Source organism: Diaphorina citri, unplaced genomic scaffold (assembly GCF_000475195.1).
Source record: "Diaphorina citri unplaced genomic scaffold, Diaci psyllid genome assembly version 1.1 scaffold223, whole genome shotgun sequence".
In the NCBI taxonomy this organism is placed as follows: Eukaryota; Metazoa; Arthropoda; class Insecta; order Hemiptera; family Psyllidae; genus Diaphorina; species Diaphorina citri.
The window spans coordinates 157680-179058 of record NW_007377660.1 but is presented as its reverse complement, the minus strand read 5'-3'; the positions used below and the strand labels follow the sequence as shown (position 1 = coordinate 179058).

At 37.1% G+C, this 21379-nt stretch overlaps 1 protein-coding gene across 1 annotated transcript in view; it reads right to left on the bottom strand.

Moving 5' to 3' along the window:
- LOC103506221 overlaps positions 1-21379 on the bottom strand; it is a 46185-nt gene that overhangs the window by 2444 nt on the left and 22362 nt on the right. The window lies entirely within an intron of this gene.

Genomic DNA, 21379 nt, shown 5'->3' with positions numbered 1-21379 from the left:
AACAATGTAAGAAAAGAAATGGGCTTTTTCATCATCTTTTTATTTTCTTCTTCCTCTTCCTCGTCTTCTTCTACATCTTTTTCTTCTTCTCTTTCTTCTTCTTCTTTTTCTTTTCCTCCATCGTTCCATTTGAAAATAAAGCTCGGAGAATTTTATTCGAATCAATCTGACAACGGTTATTTTTCGCTATTATTTCTGAGACAAACATCTTCACGATTACGTTACCTATTTTATATCTTCGGATTATTGGAGTCAGTGACGTATGACAGTATCCAGTCTCAATTTGATAAAAGGACTGATTTTGTCAGGACAAAGGAAGGTTTCAGTCGACATCCATCGACGACGCGGCGTCGATTATGTATGGACATAGGTTAAGTGATACACACCAGATCTGCTCTCAAAAGATACTGTTGTATAGATAGGTAGATACCTGATCTTTTTAGGTTGTACTTTGTATGAATGTGTTGGTGGAGCAGTTGTGTATTAGCGCCTCGGCGCGAGACAAATAAAATTAATTACGATTTTCTATAAATAATAAAAATGAGTTCTTTTCTTTTTGTTCCTAATGTACTACATTCTGGTTCAGGTGGTTCACCAGTGAGTTCTCATTATAGTTCTCCTGCCACTACTCCACAGCCAAGTCCAGATATGTGAATAATTTTATTTTAACCTTGACTACCTGTGAAGTTCAAAGCCACATGTTTCTTTGCCATATTTTTTTCATAATTTTCATATTTAAAGTAATTTTTTATTTAAATTTAACTACAAAAAATAATTTTTTTTCAATATTTTTGTCTCTCACATTCTGTATTCTGAACAACAATCAAACAATGGCTTTAAGGTCAGACCCGGAAGAATCAAAGGTCCACACAGGGTCATTGGCACTAAATAATATTAGTGAGTTCAATTTTAGTCATCCTAACCTATCTGAAGAATGGAAAAGATGGTCTAAAAAGTTTGAACTGTTTGAGTTAGCAAGTGGTTCAGATTCACAAGAAGAGAAAAGACGTGTAGCATTACTTCTTCACTGCATGGGAGAAGCTGGAATTGAGATTTACAACTCATTCAACTTATCAAGTGCTGCTTGAGTTAGCAAGTGGTTCAGATTCACAAGAAGAGAAAAGACGTGTAGCATTACTTCTTCACTGCATGGGAGAAGCTGGAATTGAGATATACAATTCATTCAATTTATCGAGTGCTGCTGAGTATAAATTTGAAGTGGTCAAGAATAAATTCAAGGAACATTTTGATTCAAAGTGCCCAATTACATTGATAAGGTATAATTTTTTTACTTGCGAAAGAGAGAGAGAGAGAGAGAGAGAGAGAGATTTTAAGAGAGGTAAAATGGCAGGAAGATGCACTTTACAAGTTGGTTGAAACTATTATTTGTCTGTCGAAAACCACAGTACTTATTTGTCGTGAAGAACAAGTTTTGGATTTCAGACATCAGAAAATATTCCAAAGTTCTACGCTTTTGTTTTCAATCGAAATAGGACACTGTTATGACAATATGACGTACCTATACATACCTAAAGTGTAGGCAGAGGCAGGTGAAGTGAAGGCTAATGCACGTGGGACGAGCTAAGATAGAGCCCTGTCTCGTCTAGCAATTTATCTTGAAATTTACGCGATGAGAAATTCGTCTCTTCGTATAATTATCACAGTTAAAGGCACTTTATGTAGGCTAAAGAGTTTGCTGGAGATATTTTCTAGAGAGTTTGCTTTCAACCGTCTTTCCTTACAGTCCTCATAAGTATAGGTATATACCTGACGCTGAAGCAACAAGTGACGCGCCCCAAAAAATGCTAGACCAAAATTTTATGCTGCTGTTCTTCGAGAAATCATTATTGAAATTGAATCTGTTATCATAATTGAATTGAATTTATTATTATTGAAATTTGTACAAAACAATAGAGAAATTGAATCTTCATTCGTCAATGTTAAACCATTTTAGATTTCCACATTTGAGATCTAATACAAGCTTGGGCCACCCTGTAAAGCTAATGGCAAACATGAAATATCCTGTGTAGGAGTTCATTTTGAGGTATTCCGGGGAAAATTGTGCCCTCAACTAGTTCAACATTAATTTATCGCCAAATTTATGCTATTTTGCATTAAGCATTTGCATGGAAACCAATATTGTTTTCAAGCAATGTTCTAATTAGCATGAACCCTTTTGCAGTACCTTCAATCAAACATTATTGCTTGTAATGGCTGGATTACAGTACTCCGGAAGGGTGCCCTATCTATACCTCTTACGTGCCTCGGTGGTGAGTCACCTCCACTAATACAATGTATGTTGCACATTGCATACTCAGATAGATAAACGGCGCTCATACAAATAGGAAAAAAAATACAAAAAAATATGAAACAAGCTGGGCCCGTCTCTCCGGGAATTTTTTAGCCCGTAGTTTATTGGCCCGTAGACGTGTTTTAGCCCGTAGACCACTACACCACCTGCCTCGGTGGTGTAGTGGTCAAGGCGCTCGCCTGGTAAACAGGAGGGCGTGGGTTCAATCCCAGTCAAGGTATGGAATTTTATCCTCATATAATTTGAGAATTTGAGCTGGAGTAAAGGGACTTATCAGTCCTATGCGAGCAGTATAAATAAGCACTATTATTATTATCAATAATAGTAGTAGCCTACTGCTGGAGTAAAGGGACTTTTCAGTCCTATGCGAGCAGTATAAATAAGCACTATTATTCTTTGGTTGAAATTGTAATAGCGATTGCTCTTCCTCTTTGGACGTAATAGCGTGACCACACTTGTTACCACGGACCACTTATGTATTTTCAAAGGTTATCCGAAAGAGGTCTTGTTTGGTTTGGTCATGTTGAAAGAAGAGATGAAAACTACATCGGTAAGAAAGTGGGACAAATCAGAGTTGAAGGAAAAAGGAAGAGAGGAAGACCAAAGAAGCAATGGAGAAACTGTATAAATGAGGATCTGCGTGAAAAGGGACTGACCCGAGAACAAACTCAAAACCGAACGGACTGGAAAAGGCTGACTCGTAACACCGACCCCGCATAAGCGGGAAAGCAGGAAATGGTGAAGGAAAAGAAGAAGATCCGAAAGAGGTCTTCTGAGTGAAATTTTGCTATTTTTGATCAATTCCTCCTGTCTGGGATATTCTGGAAACACAATGGTAAGTAAGTAGCGCTTAAAGCAAAACTGGAAAACTCAAAAGCTGGAAAAGCTGGTAAAAAATAGTCGATACAACCAACAGAAAACCCGCATGTAGTATCCTTTGTGAATGAAATTAGTCACCCGCATTCAGAACTTTTGTTTCCCTTCCCCTTCAATAGTTTATGCCATAGCTGGATGCATTCGTCAGCAGAATTTGCACAAATTTGAGTTACAATACGAAATACAGTACAATAGATTCTATATATGTTGTAAAATTGTACATGTATTACATACAATTGTACATGCTCAATTGGAATATGGAATACCGGGGAATAAATTTATGTACCTGCTGGGTATAGGTATTAGGTATTGTTCTTTTATTTGATAAAGTCATGATTCATGATTCAGGATGAGTTAGTATTATTTCATTACCTTTACATACTATGGTAAATTAATGAATTTACTGATGGTACTTAACTTGTAGAAGCCAACCCCATATCCTTTAGGGCTGTTTGCCCCTACAATATTAAGCCTCTGAGTGGGCTTTTTTGTGTATGAGACTGGTATCTATTTATACCTAACTCAGTGGAAGAATGATTATGAGAACTTTGTCCTAAAAGGAAAGATAATGCACTCCTAAGCATCGACCATCGACCCACATTTAACAAATAAATAGTCTACCCCGTTCAGGTATTAATTTGTTTGAGCAAAACTTTTACAAATTTCCACCCCAAAATGACGCTACTAAGTTTACTTGCTATGAACTGGACTGAACCACCAATCACACAGATCGAAAAGAACCACACAAAAACGGCCGAGATTAGCGTATAAATTTATAAATTGCCAATAAGTGTGGGTAAGTAAATAGAAAATAGGTAGCGAACAAGACAAGTGTAGCTCTACAAATAAATTAGAATGCTCGAATTAACAAAATATGAAAGGTGTACTCTAGTGACATGGGTAAAATAAAACTCCTCTCAGAAGAGACAATTAGGAAAGTGAAATGGGGATGATATTATTTCCTTCCAACACATTTCCCCATGCTTTAAAATAAATTAAAAACATACTGGGTCCATCATGCAACGATGTCATTCCTTTTTTTTTTCTTTTTTCTTTTTTTTTCTTCCTTTTAGGCGCTTTAACTATGTGTTACAACATGTCGTTCGCGCCGCTTATGTCATTCCTTAATTTCCATTTTGATTTCCTTTTGAAAAGTATGACAAAAAAGTAGGTCATACTTTTTGAAAAGTATGGCAGTCGACATATTTTTCGTATGACAAAAAGGAAAATGAGTTTTCATAGGGAATAGTTTTGACTTTGTCGAAAAATGAATACCTCATGCTTAAAGGGACGGGACGTAGCAAAAACTCGTGTGTCTTTGTGAATAATTCAAGTAGGTATCTACATAGGTACCTACTTATTTTTTTGGCCTGATTTTTAACATAGTTCCGCATTAGAAAAGCCATTATACCCCCATATTTATAAAGGTCCTTTTTACAAACACAAAATAATATTTATTCTTTAAAATGAGATAAAAAATAGGACTAAATGACCTCCTTGACAAGTCATATTTACCAGACGACAGACTAGTATAGAATATACAATGTTTATACTACCAGCAGCATAGGACTGAAAAGTCCCACTTCGAATCTGGAGGTTGGTGGTTCGAGTCCTCCTACCTAGTCACGGTTGTTCCAAAGAGAATTGACTTTGGGACAAGCCCACCCTGTAAAGCTAATGGCAAACATGAAATATCCTGTGTAGGAGTTCATTTTGAGGTATTCCGGGGAAAATTGTGCCCTCAACTAGCTCAACATTAGTTTATTGCCAAATTTATGCAACTCTGCATTAAGCATTTGCATGGAAACCAATATTGTTTTCAAGCAATGTTCTAATTAGCATGAACGCTTTGGCGGTACCTTCAATCAAACATTATTGCTTGTAATGGCTGGAATACAGTACTCCGGAAGGGTGCCCTATCTATACCTCTTACCTGCCTCGGTGGTGTACTGGTCAAGGCGCTCGCCTGGTAAACAGGAGGGCGTGGGTTCAATCCCAGCCAAGGTATGGAACTTTATCCTCATATAATTTGAGAATTTGACCACAATAATAGTAGTAGCCTACTGTATGGAATTTTATCCTCATATAATTTGAGAATTTGACCACAATAATAGTAGTAGCCTACTGCTGGAGTAAAGGGACTTTTCAGTCCTATGCGAGCAGTATAAATAAGCACTATTATTCTTTGGTTGTAATAGCGATTCCTCTTCCTCTTTGGACGTAATAGCGTGACCACACTTGCTACCACGGACCACTTATATATTTTCAAAGGTTATCCGAAAGAGGTCTTCTGAGTGAAACTTTGCTATTTTTGATCAATTCCTAAACCTGCTGTCTGGGATATTCTGGAAACACAATGGTAAGTAAGTGGCGCTTAAATCAAATCGAGATACAAACTGGAAAACTCAAAAGCTGGAAAAGCTGGTAAAAAATAGTCGATATAACCAACAGAAAACCCGCATGTAGTATCCTTTGTGAATGAAATTAGTCACCCGCATTCAGAACTTTTGTTTCCTTTCCCCTTCAACAGTTTATGCCATAGCTGCTGGATGCATTCGTTAACAGAATTTGCACAAATTTGAGTTACAATACAAAATAGAGTACAATAGATTCTATATAATATATGTTGTAAAATTGTACATGTATTACATACAATTGTACATGCTCAATTGGAATATGGAATACCGGGGAATAAAATTATCTACCTGCTGGGTCTAGGTATTAGGTATTGTTCTTCTATTTGATAAAGTAATGATTCAGGATGAGTTAGTATTATTTCATTACCTTTTTTTTTATTTTTATATATTAGAGTGTGCCAACATACATACTATGGTAAATTATTGAATTTACTGATGGTACCTAACTTGTAGAAGCCAAACCCTCCACCTCTTTCTAGCTTTTTTCCGTCTAAAATTGCTTCCCTCACCTTCGCCCGAATGCTTTATTTTGTCAGAACGCTCAAAATACATTCCGGATGGGTATTTTTCACCGTTTGCTACGTGGGAGTCAAATGTAATTTGGATAACATGCACCCCCCATCATTTTTCTAAGTCAGCTCGTTATAGCTATACTGCGCTCATAAAGTCCCAGGTCACCCTTTAGGGCAGTTTAGGGTATCAAAAACCCATTTTCTAGAAAATTCAATTTTCCAATTACTCACCTAATATTATAGGTGTACCTACCTGTAAGATTATCATTTCAAAAAAATCTTCACTGCGTGAAACAATGGTGTTAGCTTTTATTTTCACATTATTTTACCCCTACTATACTATCTCTCTCTCTCCCTCTCTCCTCTCCCTCTCTCTCTCTCTATCTCTTTCTCTCTGCTGTGATGATACCCTAAACTTCTCCATCACACATTTCCCTACGTTTTCTTCAGGTAAGGTACGTTTTTCCCGACATAAGGATGGAAAATTAATATTGCTGGAAGGTTTTGATTTTTAGCATATTTTCCGTTCCATTTTTTCCCTCATAAAGGAGATACCTATTTGTTGGGTGTTGTATAATGCATGGTTTTTTTTTCTGAATTTTTGTCTGACCTTTGGCAATCCTTGCTTTTTATTTGCATCAAAGTTATACAGTATGTCGCAGAAGTCCTATAAGGTACGCTTTTATCTTCTGAATGGCTGGGAATTTTTGGATTCAGATCGATCCTATAGGATTAGAAAAGGGAATAGTATAGCCTATTCAATGGTTATTAGCAGTTATCCTGTTTTGACTCCATTAATATCTCAGGAACGGTAAGTCGTAGGACAATTCTCATTATACCAATCGATAGAGCGCAAAAAAGTTACTAAGGATGAATTACTAACTCCATTTTGAAAAAAATGTTGGTTATCGTGTTTTGCCATCTTCCCACAGAGCTATACTGCGTTCATAAAGTCCCAGGTCACCCTTTAGGGCAGTTTAGGGTATTCAAACCCCATTTTCTAGAAAATTCAATTTTCCAATTACTCACCTAATATTATAGGTGTACCTACCTGTAAGATTATCATTTCAAAAAAATCTTCACTGCGTGAAACAATGGTGTTAGTTTTTATTTTCACGTCATTTTACCCCTACACATTTTCCCTATGTTTTCTTCAGGTAAGGTACGTTTTTCCCGACATAAGGATGGAAGAAAATATTGCTGGAAGGTTTTGATTTTTAGCATATTTTCCGTTCCATCCATTTTTTCCCTCATAAAGGAGATACCTATTTGTTGGGTGTTGTATAATGCATGTTTTTTTTTTCTGAATTTTTGTCTGACCTTTGGCAATCCTTGCTTCTTATTTGCATCAAAGTTATACAGTATGTCGCAGATGTCCTATAAGGTACGCTTTTATCTTCTGAATGGTTGGGAATTTTTGGATTCAGATCGATCCTATAGGATTAAAAAAGGGAATAGTAAGGGGGTTTTAAAAAAAAAAAAAAAAAAAAAAAAAAAACTGATCTTTTCTCATCCCTCTTCCTTTTCAGGTTCTAAATTCTCGCTAGAACCTAAAAGGAACAGGTCGTTGAATCTCGAATCCAAAAAATTAATTTAAATTTATGATGGTCACTAAATTTAGAATAGAATATATCCTGTTTATACTGCCAGAATGAGACTGAAAAGTCCCTTTACTCCCACAGACTAAACAAGGTCTTATGTATTTGGTACAAAATAGGAAACTTTTACAAATTTCCACCCCAAAATGACGCTACTAAGTTTACTTGCTATGAACTGGACTGAACCACCAATCACACAGATCGAAAAGAACCACACAAAAACGGCCGAGATTAGCGTATAAATTTATAAATTGCCAATAAGTGTGGGTAAGTAAATAGAAAATAGGTAGCGAACAAGACAAGTGTAGCTCTACAAATAAATTAGAATGCTCGAATTAACAAAATATGAAAGGTGTACTCTAGTGACATGGGTAAAATAAAACTCCTCTCAGAAGAGACAATTAGGAAAGTGAAATGGGGATGATATTATTTCCTTCCAACACATTTCCCCATGCTTTAAAATAAATTAAAAACATACTGGGTCCATCATGCAACGATGTCATTCCTTTTTTTTTTCTTTTTTCTTTTTTTTTCTTCCTTTTAGGCGCTTTAACTATGTGTTACAACATGTCGTTCGCGCCGCTTATGTCATTCCTTAATTTCCATTTTGATTTCCTTTTGAAAAGTATGACAAAAAAGTAGGTCATACTTTTTGAAAAGTATGGCAGTCGACATATTTTTCGTATGACAAAAAGGAAAATGAGTTTTCATAGGGAATAGTTTTGACTTTGTCGAAAAATGAATACCTCATGCTTAAAGGGACGGGACGTAGCAAAAACTCGTGTGTCTTTGTGAATAATTCAAGTAGGTATCTACATAGGTACCTACTTATTTTTTTGGCCTGATTTTTAACATAGTTCCGCATTAGAAAAGCCATTATACCCCCATATTTATAAAGGTCCTTTTTACAAACACAAAATAATATTTATTCTTTAAAATGAGATAAAAAATAGGACTAAATGACCTCCTTGACAAGTCATATTTACCAGACGACAGACTAGTATAGAATATACAATGTTTATACTACCAGCAGCATAGGACTGAAAAGTCCCTTTACTTTTTTTTTAAAGAGGTTTGACAGAGGGAACTGTAACTGCTATGGTCTTATCGTCCCGAAATCGAAGAGAGAAGGAAGACAGGATAGGAGAAAGCCAGCCGTTCCGAGATAAAATCCGCCCCGGACGGGAATCGAACCCGCGGCCTAGCGCTTACAAGGCAGGCGTACTACCAACTAAGCTAACTAGGCTGGCAAAGTCCCTTTACTCTCGCAGTCTAAACAAGGTCTTATGGGTGGGTGGGTAACAACGGTAGAAATGGGACAGAGAGTGGTTGTTCAGGAGCACACAGTAACAAAACAGTTATAGGTACTTACTTATGACTTATGACTATAGGTATACGTATTACCTCTATTCATATTATGAACCCTTATCAATACGGGAAAATACTGCCTTTTATTGTCAGAATCGAGTTGTGACCTTGTCAGTTTCCTTCGCATTTGTTATTCTCAAAGACATAGATATAAATAAATTATCATGATGATCATGTGTTTGTTATAATAAGTACTATTATTATTGAAATGTAGGTATTTCAATTTTTCAATGAGAGGATATGGATGAATTCCTGGAAAAAATCCTGCTGATTTCTGATTGGACCTTCAAAGCTATCTTTTCAACATCTCTGAAACATGTAGGTACATATTTTGACCCTGTAAATTAAAAAATACCTTTTATCTACCTTCCCTTTGAAAGCAGTTATTCGCATCCCGCTTTTGAACCTCATACCTGGGTACTATGTATTTTTAAAAGCTCATACCTACATAGACCAAGAATAACAACCAATTAAGAAGTTTTTTTTTTAATTTTTTTTTTTATTTACTACACATTTAGCAATAATTAATATCAACGTTAATACCTATGTTTTAGAAAGTTGTTCCGTTTTAGGGGTCAACCAAGAAGTATTAGTATAGAAAAGCTCCTGCTCTTTCACACCAGCACCACCCTGTAATGAATAACATTCACACCCCTGAGGTATGAGCGTGAATGTCAACGAGTCATCAAGAAGGGAAAGAAACTTTGAGAAGATAATAATATTTATGGTTTCTAATGTCATCATTTCTCATACTTTCTAGCCTGTTGCTGACATCAAATCTAGAACGACAAAAACATTTCGTGTTTAAAAAATAATAGGTAGGTACCTAGGTACCTATAGAAAGTAGGTAATAGGTAAAACATAAAAGCACCTTCACTACGTCCATACTTTGTTGACTGAAATTTTGGCCGTGTATCAGGCTATCAGGCAATATCAAGTAACCATAGTGTGGAAGAACCTAAACCAACCTCGATTATGTACTATCCAGCGCGAGCTCAGTGGACTTCGAATCTGGAGGTTGGTGGTTCGAGTCCTCCTACCTAGTCACGGTTGTTCCAAAGAGAATTGACTTTGGGACAAGCGTATTTTTTCATTTTCTTTCTTCTGTTTTTCAAAGTGTTTTTGACACAACTCGTCTCTCGTTTCATAATCTTTTAACTGATGGTTCTTTAAATATTTAGTAGGTATTCTTTTAGCTGCTGGTTCTTTAAATATCTAGTATTCTTTTAACTGCTGGTTGAATATTTTTTTAGCTGAGAACAAACCTTATCTCTTTTGAGGTAAAATACGCCCGGGGTGAAATCGAGCGCAAGACCTAGCTCACTGCTATTGAAAATTAAAACTCTCTGTTATGAGGAGGGACTGATTCTTGGAAATCAGCCCCGTGGACGGATTAGGCTAACGGCCCTGATTGTGGCAACGAGCTTTGCATGCTGTGCCAAGGATAAGGTCGCGGAATACAAGTAGTTTTGTATTAAGGTTCGTTTTCTTTGTGTGTTTGCTCGGTTGGGTTACCTCCGGGGGAGCAATGAGCTTTTGAAAAGTTCACACGGATTGTGTAAGCTTAGACTCATAATTCACAAAACATTAATTACACGAGGGTGACTTACCTAGTTGTATTTTTTTATTATTATTATTAGGTATCTACTTTTTATTTTCTATTTCTTTTCAAATACCTACGTATTCTGCAAATGTAATAGAAAGTCGTGTGATGTTCACACCAGATTTTTTCATTTTCTTTTTCTTTCTTCTGTTTTTCAAAGTGTTTTTGACACAACTCGTCTCTCGTTTCATTAGTATCTTCCCTGTCTTGACGTTCGCGCGCCTACCGTCACCTCCACAATTTGAATCATTTGGGAGTCAGAGGCATAGAATGATGAGACGTGTTATGAAATTTTCATAAAGGCGATAGGTATTCACGAGGTAGATTTATATTGTAATGAGCCGAGACACTGCCTAATCTGAACTTTTGTAAATTAGTATCCCATTCAGTGCAGCGTAAACATTTTGTATGAATGCCTGGTATTTATTTTAGTTATGCAATGAGCAAAGCACAACATTAAATACAATAAACGGTACTATTTTTTATAGTTAAGGCTCCGTTGAGGACGCTTCTATTCATTAGCATTGATTTAGCATAGTTTATTTATTTTCTCTTGGGTTTTTTGGCATACGGCGTTTTTGCTTAGCACGGCAGAATAATTGTAATCAACGAAAATATTTCTCTTCTCATACATACTTAATACATTCCCATACATTAACAAAACATTTCTCATACATAATACATTCCCTGGAGGCCCCCCTGCACAATTGCTGCTCCACTGTATCCTAAAATATGTAGGCATACAAAACATACAATTTTCTCTCCGAGGTAGGTACCTACCTGCCCGAAAAATCCGAAATTCTCTCTTTTGATTGAAGTCACTCCCTATGCGTGACTTCGAAAATGTCACGAATGAAAAAGTTCCTGTCTGGAGAGATGTTTGAATGAATAATTCCTCTCGGGGAATTTTATTATTCCAAATGCATTTTCTTTTCAATTTTTTGTCCTCCTCCAATTCTCCATTTTCTATTTCTCGTTCCTGTCTCCCTCCCTCTACTCTCTCTCTCTCTTTCTCTCTCTCTCTCTATCTAGCTCAGCATATTCATTATATTCAAAGCTGACATTCATTTTGAAGGAGGCGAGAAAAAGATTCTCTACCTCTCCCTCTTTTTCTTGATCTTTCCCCTCTGTCTCTGTATCTTCCTCTTTCTCTCTCTCCCTCCACTTTATCAGGAACCATTTGTCCCCGGGGCCCTAGAACCAGCTGTTTTTCAGCTACTGGTTCATTAAATTAATATCTAATATTCTTTTAACAGCTTTCTCTAGTATTATTTTAGATGCCTACGTACAATAACTTTTTTTTGTTTTTTTTTTTTTTTTTTTTCTTTTTTTTCCGAGAATAAATGGAATTCAAAGAAAACAATGATGAGGTTTCCTGCGGTCTTTGGGGTTTTTCCTCGCGCCCAACCTTTTGGACAAAGAAAAATGCTTCGCTCAATGTGGAACATTTATTTTCTTTGTAAATAGAACTCCTTTAATTGTTTACGGATAAAACGTTCACAATTGTGGCCACAGCGCCTTTCTCAGGGGATTTATCAGGAACCTCAGGAACCATTTGTCCCCGGGGCCCTAGAACCAGCTGTTTTTCAGCTACTGGTTCATTAAATTAATATCTAATATTCTTTTAAGAGCTTTTTCTAGTATTATTTTACATGCTGGTTCTTAAAATATTTTAGTATTCTTTTAACTGATGGTTCTTTAAATATTTAGTAGGTATTCTTTTAGCTGCTGGTTCTTTAAATATCTAGTATTCTTTTAACTGCTGGTTCTTTAAAAATATTTTTTTAGCTGAGAACAAACCTTATCTCTTTTGAGGTAAAATACGCCCGGGGTGAAATCGAGCCCAGAACCTAGCTCACTGCTATTGAAAATTAAAACTCTCTGTTATGAGGAGGGACCGATTCTTGGAAATCAGCCCCGCGGACGGATTAGGCTGACGGCCCTGATTGTGGCAACGAGCTTTGCATGCTGTGCCAAGGATAAGGTCGCTGAATACAAGTAGTTTTGTATTAAGGTTCGTTTTCTTTGTGTGTTTGCTCGGTTGGGTTACCTCCGGGGGAGCAATGAGCTTTTGAAAAGTTCACACAGATTGTGTAAATGTGTAAGCTTAGACTTATAATTCACAAAACATTACTTACACAAGGGTGACTTGGTTGTATTTTTTTATTATTATTAGGTACCTACCTACCTATAAACAGAGAGTAGATCAGCGTCTAGCTAGGGGACTATAAACAGGGAGTAGACTAGTCCAATTTTCCTCACGCTATATCAATAGCGAAGGTTGAGTGAGAAGGGCATCCCGCTCGGAAAATTTTGTTTTAGCCAAAACTAGTTGTCCTCTGAACATGGACTATAAACAGGGAGTAGACTAGTCCAAATTTCCTCACGCTATATCAATAGCGAAGGTTGAGTGAGAAGGGCATCCCGCTCGGAAAATTTTGTTTTAGCCAAAACCAGTTGTCCTCTGAACATGGGAAAAGGCGAAGAAGAAGAAGAAGAGTCTAATACTTCTATACGTTATGGATAACGTGTAGAATAACCATGATGTTTGCCAACCTCCGGAACGGAGACGGCACCTCAAGAAGAAGAAGAAGAAGAAGAAGAAGAAGAAGAAGAAGAAGAAGAAGAAGAAGAAGAAGAAGAAGAAGAAGAAGAAGATGAAGAAGAAGATGAAGAAGAAGAAGAAGAAGAAGAAGAAGAAGAAGAAGAAGAAGAAGAAGAAGAAGAAGAAGAGGTACCTACCTTAATCTATATTTATTAGTGGAAAAAAAACATGGAAACAAACACACGTACATAGGTACCTATACCTAAATACTCCTGTGTTAAGTACCTACCTAAAGAGGGAATCTCCACTAATTGTTCAAATCAAGAGACTATTGTAGGTACAATACTCCATTTTACTACCGTTCGTTGGGTGAAAAAAGCACATTGAATACCGACCTAAATGAGGTTTCCTCTTGGTCAGCAGAAAAAATATAAAATTATCATCGATAAAAAAAAGAGGAAAGAAAAGTCCATGGCTAAACTGAAAAATATTGTAAAAGAGGAAATGTGGATATGGTGAAAGTTGAAAACAGAGAAGAACGGGAAAGGCAAGGAATAGAGGAAGAGGAAGATAAAAGGGAATGGAGGAAGATGAAGAGGAACAGTAAATTTCAACTGAGGAGCAATTTAGATCCACTAAAGAAAGTAGACAAGAGATAACAACCCAACTTCAAATTTGATTTGCTTCTTCGAAAAGGGGTTCTTTACTGTATTAATTTATTTTTCTTCTTTGAATTCAAGAGTCATCAAAGGTGTTTAAAATGGGGTCAAGTTCTTTCTTATTTCCTCAAATCTCTTTGACACTCTTCAGACGTTCTCTTTTCGTTATTTTTGAAACAATGTCAATTGTCTTCCGAAGATGGAAGTCGGTTTATTGTAAATTATTTCAAAACATATTCGAAAAGTAAAAAAAAAAAAAAAAACTGTCTTGTACATGCATTGCAATCTACCTAATTGGTAGTTAGGTACCTACATTATTTTCGGGAATGTAATCCCTCAATGCAACATACAAACAGGAATGACTCAAGATGTTTCATCTTAATCCATTGCACTTTCAGTTCCCATCTCTTATCCTTCAAAGTAAGACGTCTCCCGACGTCTGTCTGGCATTGAAAATGTATGTAACTTCCGTCAGAAACGTCAACATTGACAATGTCGTGCACAAATGCAATATTTGAGTATTCTGTTCTAATTTCGAGTGATCTACTGACAACTCTAATCATACAACTTTTCATACGACTGCATACTCTTACTTAGCTCTAGAACAGTCATACTTGTGGCTACTTCAAAGTTTTTTCTGCTAAGCTTTTCAGGGCGGCCGACCGCGTAGCCCTTGAAAGAAGGCACCATGCCATGGGAGCTGGTACTAAATGCCAGTAAAGTATGACCAAAAATATTTACCTGGACACTAATCCAGTTACAAACCAAAACCAACAGTGCTAGAAGTTGTTCTCTCGAGAGGGATCTTTATCGATGAATTTTTTGAACTGCGGCCCAAGTTTGGAACACAAATTTGGTCCGGGAGTGTCCGGGACATATGAAAATGTATGTAACTTCCGTCAGAAACGTCAACATTGACAATGTCGTGCACAAATGCAATATTTGAGTATTCTGTTCTAATTTCGAATAATCAACTGACAACTCTAATCTACACATTTCATACGACTGCATACTCTTACTTAGCTCTAGAACAGTCATACTTGTGGCTACTTCAAAGTTTTTCTGCTAAGCTTTTCAGGGCGGCCGACCGTGTAGCCCTTGAAAGAAGGCACCATGCCATGGGAGCTGGTACTAAATGCCAGTAAAGTATGACCAAAAATATTTACCTGGACACTAATCCAGTTGCAAACCAAAACCAACAGTGCTCTAAGTTGTTCTCTCGAGAGGGACCTTCATCGATGAATTTTTTGAACTGCGGCCCAAGTTTGGAACACAAATTCGGTCCGGGAGTGTCCGGGACATGAAAAGGTTGAGTATGACAGCTTTAGAAAGGCAAATCCAGACAGTTCTTGGTTCTTTTTGACTTACAAGACTTTATTGGACTTAAAATTGTTCTTTTTTCCACTCATTATTCAAGACAGGTTTTTCATTGGGGGCTGCTCTGCGTCACTTCTTGCCAGATGTGTCTCATTTTGTTTCTGCTAATCAACAAAACCGAAACAAAATTAGCACCAAACAGACCACGTCTTGTTTTTCTTTCTTGGCAGAAATATATTGTCACGTACCGAGCACATAATGAAGAAGGAAAGAAGAAAATTAAGGAAAATGAGAAAAAAAAAAAAAATGAGAAAACTTGTTTCCCATCAACCAAAAGCTCCTGTGCGGGACTTTGGACTTTGTGACAGTTCTTTGGAGACACAAATATTGTAGCCGTCTTGTTTTTCTTTCTTGGCAGAAATATATTGTCACGTACCGAGCACATAATGAAGAAGGAAAGAAGAAAATTAAGGAAAATGAGAGGGAAAAAAATGAGAAAACTTGTTTCCCATCAACCATAAGCTCCTGTGAGGGACTTTGGACTTTGTGACAGTTCTTTGGAGACACAAATATAGTTGCATTTGGTGTGAAATGTAACACGTGTCAAAAAGTCATAACATAGGTATCCCTTTCTTATCCCACGAATGACAATAAAAAACGTTATCAGAGAGAGAGAAAGAGAGAGAGAGAGAGAGAGAGACATCACGTTCTCAATGTAAACAAAGAGAAAATAGCAATTATTTTAAGATTTAAAGTGACAACCCATGTGAAGCTAGTTGTGGGAATTCAACAGCTTTCTTTACCCAGTTTTAATACTATTTCACTTGTATGATCAAAGAGACATAACTCACATGATATGAACTACGAGTACGTCTCTTTGTAGCTACATTGAATGCCTATCTAGTAAAAGGGCGTAAATGAAACATACAGGAATTCTTACACTTACTTTTTCTTTTTCAACTTTACAGATTCAACTCCCCAACTTCTGGCAGGTAGTTCAAGTTTACCAGAGTTACAGAGTCATCCATCTAGAGTCTAGAAAATCGCCCAGTTTGGAAATCCCTGATTCTAGACATTGAAAGATAGTTCACAAAACCGCTTGCAAGACGAGGTCCTAGTGGCTTTACAATTTTCTCACACACCGTGAAGTAAGCATAACATAGTGCCAAGTTCAATTTGCTTTTGCTGAAAACTTTCTGATGTGGCGTAGGTGGTGGTGGCGGTGGTACCTACGCTAAAGAAAAACAAAACTTGGAAAACAAGTAGATGAGAAGAGGGGAGAATGGGTGGAACCCGAACTGTTAAATTCAATAATTGCCTCTTCAGATGACTTCAAACCGAAGAATCAAGGTTTAGTGACTTCCAAACTTCTCAATGATGGAAAACTCAACTCACCAATAAAGATTTGGCAAGGGAAAATCAAAGAGAAGTGATCAAAATTTTCTAAAAGGGGAACCTCAGAATCACATACGTTCCACGACACTGGTCGCCCAATAACCATAATACAACGAGCACAAAGATTCATCATGGAGGTATCGATGTTATGGATAGGAGAGAAGCAAATTAGTGCAGCCCAAAACAATGTGAGTCGGCCATCGCGGATCCACTTCGTTACATATTAAACAAATTAGGTAGGTACAAAAGTACTGATTTTCTCTAATCACAATCGAATAAACTACGGGCTAAAAAATTCCCGGAGGGACGGGCCCAGCTTGTTCTTCCTCGCTCCTACTTTCCTCCTCTTTCTCCCTCCTTTTTTCTTGCCTTCTGGAACATTATAACCCGGTCGGTATTGAGTTACTTACCAACATTGCGGAACTTTTATAAACACCCATAAAACTATGAAGACAGCGTGTTCGGGACATACTCGTTTAATAACACCGCAAGCGTCTGAAGGAAACTTCTTCACTCCACAAGTTTCCAAGTTTGCCTTTCGCGCCAGAAAGAAAACTTGGTTGACGGAATTGCTCAACTTAAGGCGAAATTTTCTCAAGAGAGTGATAATTTCATTAACATACTATAACTTACTGCATTTTACACGTAGTAAATATGTTCGTAAGTATTTTTCATTATTATTGAAATACGGAGTTTGGAAGTACGTAGGTTTTCAGTTTCATGTTTCAGACTTTATTTTACGATATGAGACAAAAATTTAATAACACCGCAAGCGTCTGAAGGAAACTTCTTCACTCCACAAGTTTCCAAGTTTGCCTTTCGCGCCAGAAAGAAAACTTGGTTGGCAGAATTGCTCAACTTAAGGCAAACTTAAGGCGAAATTTTCTCAAGAGAGTGATAATTTCATTAACATACTATAACTGCATTTTACACGTAGTAAATATATTCATATGTATTTTTCATTATTATTGAAATACGGAGTTTGGAAGTACGTAGGTTTTCAGTTTCATGTTCCAGACTTTATTTTACGATATGAGACAAAAACTTTCAGGGGGCCCTAGGGTCATAAGTTTTTTTTTTTTTTTTTTTTTTTTTTTTTTTTTTTTGAGGTTTGATAGAGGGAGCCGTACCTGCTAAGGTCTTGCGGTCTCGAGAGAGAGGAGAGAAGAAAGACAGGATGGTAGAAAGCCAGCGGTTCCGAAAATAAACCTTATCCCTTTAGGATAAAATACCCCCCGGGTGGGAATCGAACTCGCTGGTTACAAGGTAGAAGCTCTACCCTCCAAGCTAGGCTTAACAAGGCTGTCACAAATATTTTTTTTCGATTCTTTTTACTTTCCTTATCCTATAGGAAGACGGGAGTTTCTCGTCTTTTTACTTTCCTTATCCTATAGGAAGGAAAGTAATGTAATCGGGTCAAATTTTCGATGGTCAAATTTTAGCCAAAACACGTTTTGAGGTCCCTAGAGCCTAAATCCAAAGTTTCAGCCATTGGTCCGTGTGTGTGTCTGTCTGTCTGAAGAGCTAGAGACTTGAAATTTGGTTTGTAGATGTCAAATGTGACAAAGATGCGACACGAAACTTTTGGTTGAGATAGGTGCTGCTGTTTTGACCGCTTTTTGGCGGTTTTTGACCGTTTTTTGGCGGTTTTCAGCTATACCGACTAAACGGTTCACACACCGTGAAGTAAGCATAACATAGTGCCAAGTTCAATTTGCTTTTGCTGAAAACTTTCTGATGTGGCGTAGGTGGTGGTGGCGGAGGTACCTACGCTAAAGAAAAACAAAACTCGGAAAACAAGTAGATGAGAAGAGGGAAGAATGATTAGTTTGGCTATAAGAACAAGAACACCCAAAATAAGCATCATTAAATAGGATGAGGAAAGTCGTGTGATGTTCACACCAGATTTTTTGAACGCATAAGCTGGGGCCCAAATCACCTTAGGTCTACACTATATTCAGGCAGTACGGTTGACTGTAGCACCTTAAGGTTCTGCCTTCGAGGACAGAATGAGGGAGGAAGGATAAGGGGAAATAAGGAGGAGGGGAAAAATGAAGAAGGTTCGAAACTAGAAAACTTCGAGGTAAAAAAAAATAAACAGAGTGTCTTCTCGTCTTTGCGAAGAAAGTTCGAATTATACAGTGATAGTTTTAATAGTGCTGAACTTAAGACTTGACAAGAAAAGTAGGGCAGATGGGGGGAAGACTGGTACGGTGGAACTTGTCAAAGAAACTAAGGCAGAGTGGGGTTAGTGACAGCTTTACCTTATTAATCCCCAGATACGAGATTACGCGAATGCTTTGCAATTTCGCCACAGAAAGGGTACAGGGAACAGAAATGAGGAAAAAGAAGAGCTTTATGAGATTCTTCTAATGATGACCTAGCTACAAACGGAACAGGACAAAAACTTCCATGGGATTGCTAATGAAAATGGTACCTAATTCCAATTAAATTGGCAGATGGGGGGAAGACTGGTACGGTGGAACTTGTCAAAGAAACTAAGGCAGAGTGGGGTTAGTGACAGCTTTACCTTATTAATCCCTAGATACGAGATTACGCGAATGCTTTGCAATTTCGCAACAGAAAGGATACAGGAACAGAAATGAGGAAAAAGGAGAGCTTTATGCGATTCTTCTAATAATGACCTATAGCTACAAACGGAACAGGACAAAAAATTCCATGGGATTGCTAATGAAAATGGTACCTAATTCTAATTAAAATATTTAATTAGAATTTGACATTGGTAAAATTTTTGAATTACATTCATATTTACTTGATAGAACTGTACAAAATACAGAAGAACGTTCCTATTTAAAGTTGAATTTTGTTGGGCGGATTTTGAACAGGTATGTATTTATACCTATCTGTGCAACCTAAATATATGCAAATTAAAAAGGAGGAGGAAAAATGCCAAACGATGTTTTAAATGGCGAAATCATGGAAATGGCTAATTAAATAATTTAAAATTAAATAATTTAATTAAATTATTTAATTAGAAATAGACATTGGTAAAATTTTTGAATTACATGCATATTTTCTTGATAAAACTGTACAAAATACAGAAAAACGTTCCTATTTAAAGTTGAATTTTGTTGAACGGATTTTAAACAGGTATGTATCTATACCTATTTGTGCAACCCCAATATATGCAAATTAAAAAGGAGGAGGAAAAATGTCAAACGATGTTTTAAATGGCGAAATCATGGAAATGATGTAAAATAAAACTGCAGCCACGGCATTAGTTACCCACCCACTACCTATTTTATAGGTATGAAAAAAATCATTTCCCTTGCAGACATTTTTACTTTTTTCCGGGGCTTAGTAACAAAGTGAAACATACCAGTGCTAGTTCGCAGTCAAAGAAGAAGGGGAAAAATGTACTCTGCTTCGGGGTACCTAAATTATTCTGCCGTCCTTAGTTTTACACCTTTCCTCTACTCCTTCCGCATCTGCTCCATAAAACCTCTAGAAATTATAAATTCTTTACTGGGTAGGATTTTTTTTTTCTCAAGTATAAAAAATGCAAAACAAGACCAGGATGAGGGGAAGTGTCTTAGGGCTTCCCCTTCCTTCTCTTTCGTTCCCCCTCCTTCGTCTGTTCCTGTTTCCTATTTATTTTCCTCTCCTCTTCTCCTTTTTAGCCCGTCCTTCCTTTATTATTACGATAGTAATAATAAAAGGTATAGTGGACGGGCTATTGTATTCGCTTCGGTGTCTGTCAGTCTTTTTTCCGGGGCTTAGTAACAAAGTGAAACACATTTCCCTTGCAGACATTTTTACTTTTTTCCGGGGCTTAGTAACAAAGTGAAACATACCAGTGCTATTTCGCAGTCAAAGAAGAAGGAGAAAAAATGTACTCTGCTTCGGGGTACCTAAATTATTCTGCCGTCCTTAGTTTTACACCTTTCCTCTACTCCCTCCGCATCTGCTCCATAAAACCTCTAGAAATTATAAATTCTTTACTGGGTAGGATTTTTTTTTCTCAAGTATAAAAAATGCAAAACAAGACCAGGATGAGGGGAAGTGTCTTAGGGCTTCCCCTTCCTTCTCTTTCGTTCACCCTCCTTCCTCTCTCCCTGTTTCCTATTTATTTTCCTCTCCTCTTCTCCTTTTTAGCCCGTCCTTCCTTTATTATTACGATAGTAATAATAAAAGGTATAGTGGACGGACTATTGTATTCGCTTCGGTGTCTGTCAGTCTGTGTGTCTGTCCCCATAGAAGGACTTATCCAAACCTGGTCGACCTATATATCAAATTAAAGGTCTTTTTACCAGGAATGCGAAAGTGGTGGGTCAAATTTTGTCCAGAGAACCATAAAGCCAAAAAAACTGGTTTTTGGGGGATTTTTTTTCACATTTTCTCACACAAATGAGCTCTGATCTTGAAATAAGTCGCGACGACCTATGAACTCAGAGCGAGAAAGTTTTAGATACTACTTCAGTCGACAATTTAAGACCGGTTTTAGCGTCACCTATGTCAAGCTCCGCCGAGCAAAACCAATAAATGGATGGCTTTATCGTAAATATAAAGTTCCCTAGCTTTATAGCTAGGAGAATGGCTGTAAAGCAGAATATTATCATCACATTGGGGAAAGAAAAAAGCAGGAAGAACCCAGGAAAAGAAATTTCAATTTTAACCAAGAAGGAAGTGAAAGAAAACACCAGAGTGAAAATTTATTGAAAGGACACAGGAAATATCCTTAAATGGAAAAGTTTCGAGAAAATTGAATTTTTCACAACATCTTTCCCAATTCTTATGGAAAAGGGATAATCGTTTTT